At 51.6% G+C, this 6987-nt stretch overlaps 1 long non-coding RNA gene across 1 annotated transcript; it reads left to right on the forward strand.

The window, feature by feature from the left end:
* The first annotated feature begins 215 nt into the window (after positions 1-215).
* LOC138121970 (uncharacterized) lies at positions 216-4912 on the forward strand. Its single transcript, XR_011156309.1, has 3 exons — positions 216-1820; positions 1967-2060; positions 2573-4912. It is a non-coding gene; the product is annotated as an uncharacterized lncRNA (long non-coding RNA).
* The last annotated feature ends 2075 nt before the right edge of the window (positions 4913-6987 follow it).

Genomic DNA, 6987 nt, shown 5'->3' on the forward strand with positions numbered 1-6987 from the left:
GGGAAGGGAAGGGAAGGGAAGGGAAGGGAAGGGAAGGGAAGGGAAGGGAAGGGAAGGGAAGGGAAGGGAAGGGAAGGGAAGGGAAGGGAAGGGAAGGGAAGGGAAGGGAAGGGAAGGGAAGGGAAGGGAAGGGAAGGGAAGGGAAGGGAAGGGAAGGGAAGGGAAGGGAAGGGAAGGGAAGGGAAGGGAAGGGAAAACCCACGGAGCGTCAAGAGGGAGCAACAATATGAGCAAGGCAAGGAGCTGATTTCTCCAGTTTCTCTGATTTCTCTGATTTCTCAGTGGAAGCTGTCCCTATCCACAGCAAGGATGTAACAAGATGAGCTTCCAACCCAAACCAGTCTGGGATTTTATGAAATATCCCAGTAAATTTCAGGCAAGATCACATTCATCAGCTTTTCCACACAGACAGGTTTTGGAGGAACAATTCCCTGTGCTTACAGCCACAGCCTTGGTCTTCCTCCACTGATGCTCCTCTCTGCCCAAGCAAAGGTCCTGCCGAGCATCTTCAGACACAGAAATAGAAAAAGGGACCCCGGTTCTAACAGGAAATTCTCTTTAAGAGCCAGAAGAGCCCCTGATAGGCCAAGCATCCTCTGGCTGCCCAGCTCTGGGAGCACGATCAGATAAATAAAGTTATTTTTGGTTTAGCTTGATAATCTGAGAGGTCTTTTCCCACCTTAATAACTCAATGATTGCAGCAGCTGCTTGCTCTGCCCCCGGCACAGGGCTGAGGGTGCTCAGGGATGCTGAGCCCAGAGCAGGGCCCGTGCTGCCCACCCAGCACCAGGCTGGAGCTGTGCGTGGGCAGTGGATCCTCAGCCACCCCTGGGAATACCCACAGGAGCCACCTGCAGCCTCCTCCGAGCCCGGGCGGGATCAGAGCGGAGTGATGAATTCATTGTGCAGTTTCACAGACAGAAAGAGAGGCTAAATTCATCTCCTGAATTATTCACCGGGAACTGGTGCTCTGTTCTAGCAGACACACATCCAGCAGCTCCATAATGGGGAAATTCAGTATATATCATAGTGGTTAGACACGTATCCATTACACACAGCAGTTGTTAATCTCCAGTGAATGTATTTAATAATAGCTATTTATGTACTATACATTAACTACCCCTTTTAAGCTGAAACTGAATGCATATTTGAGACCCTTATTTCAAAGCACTACTTAAAGCTGAGGCTCTGAGTCAGGATAATAAGGATTTCACAAGAGGGGTGTTTAAGTACTTCAGAATAAAGAAAACCTCTAAAAAAAAAATAACCCGAAAATGTCTAAAGGGGTTTCTTGCACTTGAAATCCCTCCTGGGTGCAGACTTGTGGCTGAGAGGGGAGCCATGGGCAGAGGGAAGTGGAGCAAGGGAGAGATTTCTGGGTGCCCTGAAGGCACCAGAGCCGCCAGCAGCACAGAATTCCGTGGGGAATGAGCCGGGCTCTCGGCAGTGGGGGATGCCCTGGGAATGTCCTGTTGGCCGCACTGGTGGCAGGGAGGGGAAGCACGGTGGCACCTCCAGCCTCGCAGCCAAACCCACCACAAATCTTCCCAGAACGGGAGGGAAGAAAACACCAGGAATTCACAGGGAGCTGCTGGAGTCCCCCCAAACCCACGGGAGTGCCCAGGGCACTGGGACTGGTGACATCCTGAACTCGCCAGCCCAGGCCAGGGCTGGGGCTGGGCTGGGACATCCTCCCTGCCCTAAAAGCCATCCCCGAGGTGTTTGTTTGTATCAGCTCCTCCATCCCTGTGTGAAACACAGCCCTCAGAGCAGAACGAGGGGCAGCAGGAGGTGAGAAGCGACCAAAGGAGGGGCCAGTGGTGAGTCAGGGGCTCCCAGAGATTGTGGGGGAAGCTCAGTGCCCTCCTCCCTGAACATCCCCTGGCAGCCTCCACCTCTCCTGCTCTTCTGCCTCCCCAGCTCTTCCCTGCCTCCCCAGCCTCACCGATTTTTTCCCATTTTGCAGGGAATGAGTTTTCCTGTGGGCAGTGGAGCCACGGTCTCTGCTCTTCTCTGGATTCATGTCTTGGAGAGGGAGAAGCCATCAAAGCACCCTGAAGGTTGGACAGTCCTCACTGGACTCTTGTGTGGGGATTCAGTGGCATCAAATCCTCTGCTTAGGATCCCATTGCAACAGCCTGGAGAGGAGAAGGCTCCAGGGAGAGCTCCGAGCCCCTTGCAGGGCCTAAAGGGGCTCCAGGAGAGCTGCAGAGGGACTGGGGCCAAGGGATTCAGGGCCAGGAGCCAGGGAATGGCTTCCCAGTGCCAGAGGGCAGGGCTGGGTGGGATCTTGGGCAGGAATTGTTCCCTGGCAGAGTGGGCAGGGGCTGGCATGGAATTGCCAGAGCAGCTGGGGCTGCCCCTGGATCCCTGGCAGTGCCCAAGGCCAGGCTGGACATTGGGGCTGGAGCAGCCTGGGACAGTGGGAGGTGTCCCTGCCATGACAGGGGTGGCACTGGATGAGTTTTGAGGTCCCTTCCAACCCAACCCATTCCAGGATTCTGTGATTCCATTTTTCACTTTGTGAGAGCTCTAACTTGAATTTCCCTGCCTGTTTTATTACACCTCGGAGGCTCCCAGCATTCCCATGGATTCTGAATGCCAAATCCCTGAGTCCAGCACCACCAGCTGCTCTCGTCCCAGAGCCACAACAGGTTGTGTGTCAGAGCAGGGCCAGCACACAGTGACCCTCTCCTGATGGACCCACCACGACTCCTAACCCAGAGGTGCCTTGGAACCCAACATCCTTTGGTGAATTTTCCTCTTTTGAACCTGCCTGTGGGGTTGGACATTTCCACCATGGACTGCGTGAAGTGTCACCTCCTGCTGACCATGGACGTGGCACCCACCAGCTCTGTGGGAAGGTCCTCGTGGAAAGAGAGAGGATCCCACAGCAGCCACACCTGATTTTCCTGTCTCCTGCCGCCCATCCCTCGGGACACCCGCCAGAACTGCCCAGGCTTGATGGCAGAGCCTCCCAGGGATTCCCACAGGGAGAGACTGACAGCTGGGCTTTACATTCCTGGTCTTTATTCCCTTCATAATAATTCCCAACACTTGATTTGCTTTTTTGAGCCACTGCCGAGCACAGAGCTGACATTTTCAAAGCTGCCTCTGTTGTAACTATGAGATCTTGTTCTTTAGCAGTGACAGGCAGCTCATGGGGCTCTATTTAATTCATAAAGTTAGGAGCTGTATTTTCCATGTACCTCAGTTTTCATTTATCTCCCCTGAATTTTTTCTGCCATTTTGTCACCAATCTCTTCTTATCACCAAGTCTTTCTGCAGCCCCTCACCACTGGCCCTTGTTTTACAACCAAAATAATTCAGCGTCTCCACCTGAAGGTGTTATTGCAAAAAAAAAAAAAAAAAAAAGAAAATTGTTATTGATAACCCATCTGGGGTGGCCTTCAGCACAACAAACCCAGGTCAGCTTCAGGAGGAGGCTGGCACCAAACCTCCATGTTCTCCTTGCTGGGACACAAATTTCTCTGGCTGAATATCTCCCCCTTCCTCTGAGACCAGCCCAGGAGTCCAAGCTGATCCCCAAGGCTCTGACAAGGCTGCCCCTCAGCCCAGCTCTCTGCCTGAATTCGGGCCCTCAGACTCCCCAAGGTGCTGTTGCACTGACCACGGTCCCAGGAGAGCTCCTGATAAACCCTGGGGCTGAGCAGAGGGAGGTGTGGGGAGCTGGGAGCCAAGGGAGGGCCAGAGGAAACAGTGCCTGGTGCTTTTCCTTGTGCAGGAGCTGCTGGGTCACCACAATTCCCACCTGAGAGGGTCAGACCCTGCCCTCAGAGCCCAGAGAATGTGGATTTCCGCAGAGCTTATCCAAGGGCACGAGCAGGGAGGAACACATGTGCCACGTTTCACTGCAGGCACCTCGGACAGGGCTGGAATGTCATCCGTGGCCAGCACAGACTCCTGGTGGGGCCAACACCAGCACAACACCTCCATGGCCACAGCCAGGAGCCCAAGGACAGAGGACTGTCTCCTGAAAAACCACAGCCCAGAAGGAAAAACCAGGCTGAGAAGAATAAAGGCCGAACATTTTCAGCAGAAGGGCGTGGAGCTGATCCAAACTGCCTTGCCCACGACATCAGAGCACGTCAGGCAGAGGCAGGAGCAGAGCCCAGGACCAGCCTGTCACCCTAAGGTGTGCTCTCTTATTCCCCTTGGTGCTTTCCTCAGTACCCCAGCCCATGTGCCACCACAGAGGGTCACAAACGTGAGTGATCAGAGGGCACCCAGGCAGGCAGAGCAGGGTCAAATCAGCCCTGAACCCATTCCAGAACTACTGAGGATGGAAAAACCCTCCCAGCCCATTGAGCCCAGCTGGTGCCCCATCCCCACCTTGTCCCAGCCCCGAGCACTCAGTGCCACGTCCAGGCCTCCCTTGGACACCTCCAGGGATGGGGACTCCAAACCTCCCTGGGCAGCCCCTTCTAATGCCAGACAACTTTTTCCATGCAGAAATTCCTCCCGGTGTCCAGCCTGAGACATGGCCACAGCCTGTTTGGGGCTGTGCTGGGGATAGGCTTGTTAGAGCTGTGGGTCTGGCAGCCCGGGGAAGGGGCATTTGGCCGGCATGGCCGTGCGGGGACAGGGAAGGAACCAGAGGTGGCACCCGTGCTTGCTTTTCTTGTGCTTCCCTTCTGAGGCTGCTGGGAAGCTGGACAGGGAAGGGACCTCTCCTGCCACAGGTGCCTGGAGTCTGGAAAAACAGCTTTCCTGGCCTCTGCTTTTGTTCCAGTTTAGCCAAATTTAGAAATATATCCTCTGAGAGAAGGCACAACCACCCCTTCCCCCCCAGGTTCGGGAAAAAATAAATTTTCCTCGAAGGAAAGTGAAGGAGATAAAACGATTTATTTACCAAACACACGGGAAAAGGAAAATAAGGCTAAATAATAAAATGTTTCACTGTGGAGGAAAAACCTGGGAAAGTGTTAAGAGTCCTCCCTTTGGTCTCCTCGGCGCTGGGGCTTGGGCCAGGGCCAGGCCCTCTGTGCCCGGTGGAAAGTCCTCCCGATGTGCTCTGAGGTTGAAAAACAGTCCAGTATAAAAGGGAGAAAATCCGGAATTCCAGAGAAGGAAAAACAAAGTCCAACTCTCAGTCTCTCTCTCCGGAGAACAAGAAACTGAAACAACTGGCCAAAAGCTGACTGGAACCCAGCAAGTCCCGGGTGCTTCCTCGCTCCCCTGCCGCAGCTGGGGAAAAAAACCCCTCCTATCTTTATGTGACCTTGAACAAGCTGCAAACTGCCCTGAAAAGGTTTTGCTCAGTTTTTTCCTTCCCCCTCTCAGGCTCAGTTTAGAGGCATAGAAAGACACAGAAATTCATTTCTGGGCATAGGCAGCGATATGGGATCCACATCATAAGGGCACCCCAAGACAGCTTCCCAGAGAAAAGCTGCAGGAACAGTGTGGTTTGATTTTCTAACCAGGTGGAAGAACTTCACCCCGCTCAAGCCCAGGGTTTCTGCTGCATCACAGCAGATCATGCAGCAAGATGTGCCAGGGAAGGAACAGCTTTGAGTGGTGGAGACTCCTCCTCCTCCCAGAGGAAGCTGTTGGAGGGGTTTATCCCTCTGCCTGTTACCACTGGCACTGAGTTCCCTCTCCCAGTCCATACCCTCAGCTGGTACCTGGCATTCTCCTTTGGCTTTGGGGCATTTCCTCCTCTCTCAGCCCCTTCCAAGCTCAGACAGGTCAGATATTGACGTTATCTCGGGTTTATCAGTGAGGAAGGCCTTGCCCATCCTCCCTCCTGTTACACAACAGAGTTCCAGCACCTCAGACCATCCCTGGAGTGGTTTTCTGATGATTTCCAAATTCTTACTTTTAAAAATGTGGATCTCTGTCATAGACAGGGCATGGAGTGGTTGCCTTGGTGAGGTGTGTCCAAAGGTAATCTGTGTCCAAAAGGAATCCATGTCCAAAGGGAATCCCTGTCCAATGGGAATCTGTGTCCAAAGGGAATCCCTGTCCAAAGGGAATCTGTGTCCAAAAGGAATCCCTGTCCAATGGGAATCCCTGTCCAATGGGAATCGTGTCCAAAAGGAATCCATGTCCAAAGGGAATCCCTGTCCAAAGGGAATCTGTGTCCAAAGGGAATCCCTGTCCAAAGGGAATCCCTGTCTCCAGGAAATCCTGACCCTGCTGCAAACGGGTATTTCCCTGCTTTTGGCTCCAAGAGCCATTCCAGCTCTTGGTGCTCCTGGTTTATTCATTACCCCAACATCCATTTCAAGGCTTTACTTTGTCACCTCTCTCCATGAAATCCAGATTTTTCCTCAGATTTGGAAGGGGTTTTTGGCCTTTTTTTGAAAACACATAAATTGGAATTTTGTAATTTTTGTGCATGGAGAAAAATATTTCTCTCAGTTCATTTGCAAACTGCATTTGTTTGTTTGTTTTTAACATTATTCAAGCCTGGAACAAAGATAAAGGTTTCCCAAACTATTGCCAAATTGATTTTCAAAGGGTTTGGAGTCAACGTTCCGTTTGACAGTATCAGAATACTTCACTTCAATCAAGCTTTTGGGTTTTTCCAAATTAAATGAAAGGGAGTTTTTAAACTGAAGAATGTTTCAGGCCCAAAAAATCAAAACATTTCATTCTGAACATGTCAAAACTGGCCATTTTAAATGCTTTCTCATGGTTTTTTTTTTTCTCCAATAAACAAAAATGGGCAAATCTACCATAATTTTACAAAATACTTCAAGAGCTGACACACTTGTGTTTCCACCATAAAAAAGAAATTGCATGGAACAAAATTCGTTAACCTTCTCTCCCAGAGTGGCTTTTGGAGGGGGAAAAAACCCTCCAAGAATAAAAACATTGGAATTCCCAGGCAAAAATGAATCCATTCATTCTCCTGATAAGCAGTCTTTTCCCACCCCTATTTTTTTTGTAGCTGAATTGCACCCACAGGGATGGGACACACTCAGGTGTCCCTGTGGAGGCAGATTGTCAGGTCCCTGCTGG

This window comes from Aphelocoma coerulescens, chromosome 23, assembly GCF_041296385.1.
Source record: "Aphelocoma coerulescens isolate FSJ_1873_10779 chromosome 23, UR_Acoe_1.0, whole genome shotgun sequence".
NCBI lineage: Eukaryota > Metazoa > Chordata > Aves > Passeriformes > Corvidae > Aphelocoma > Aphelocoma coerulescens.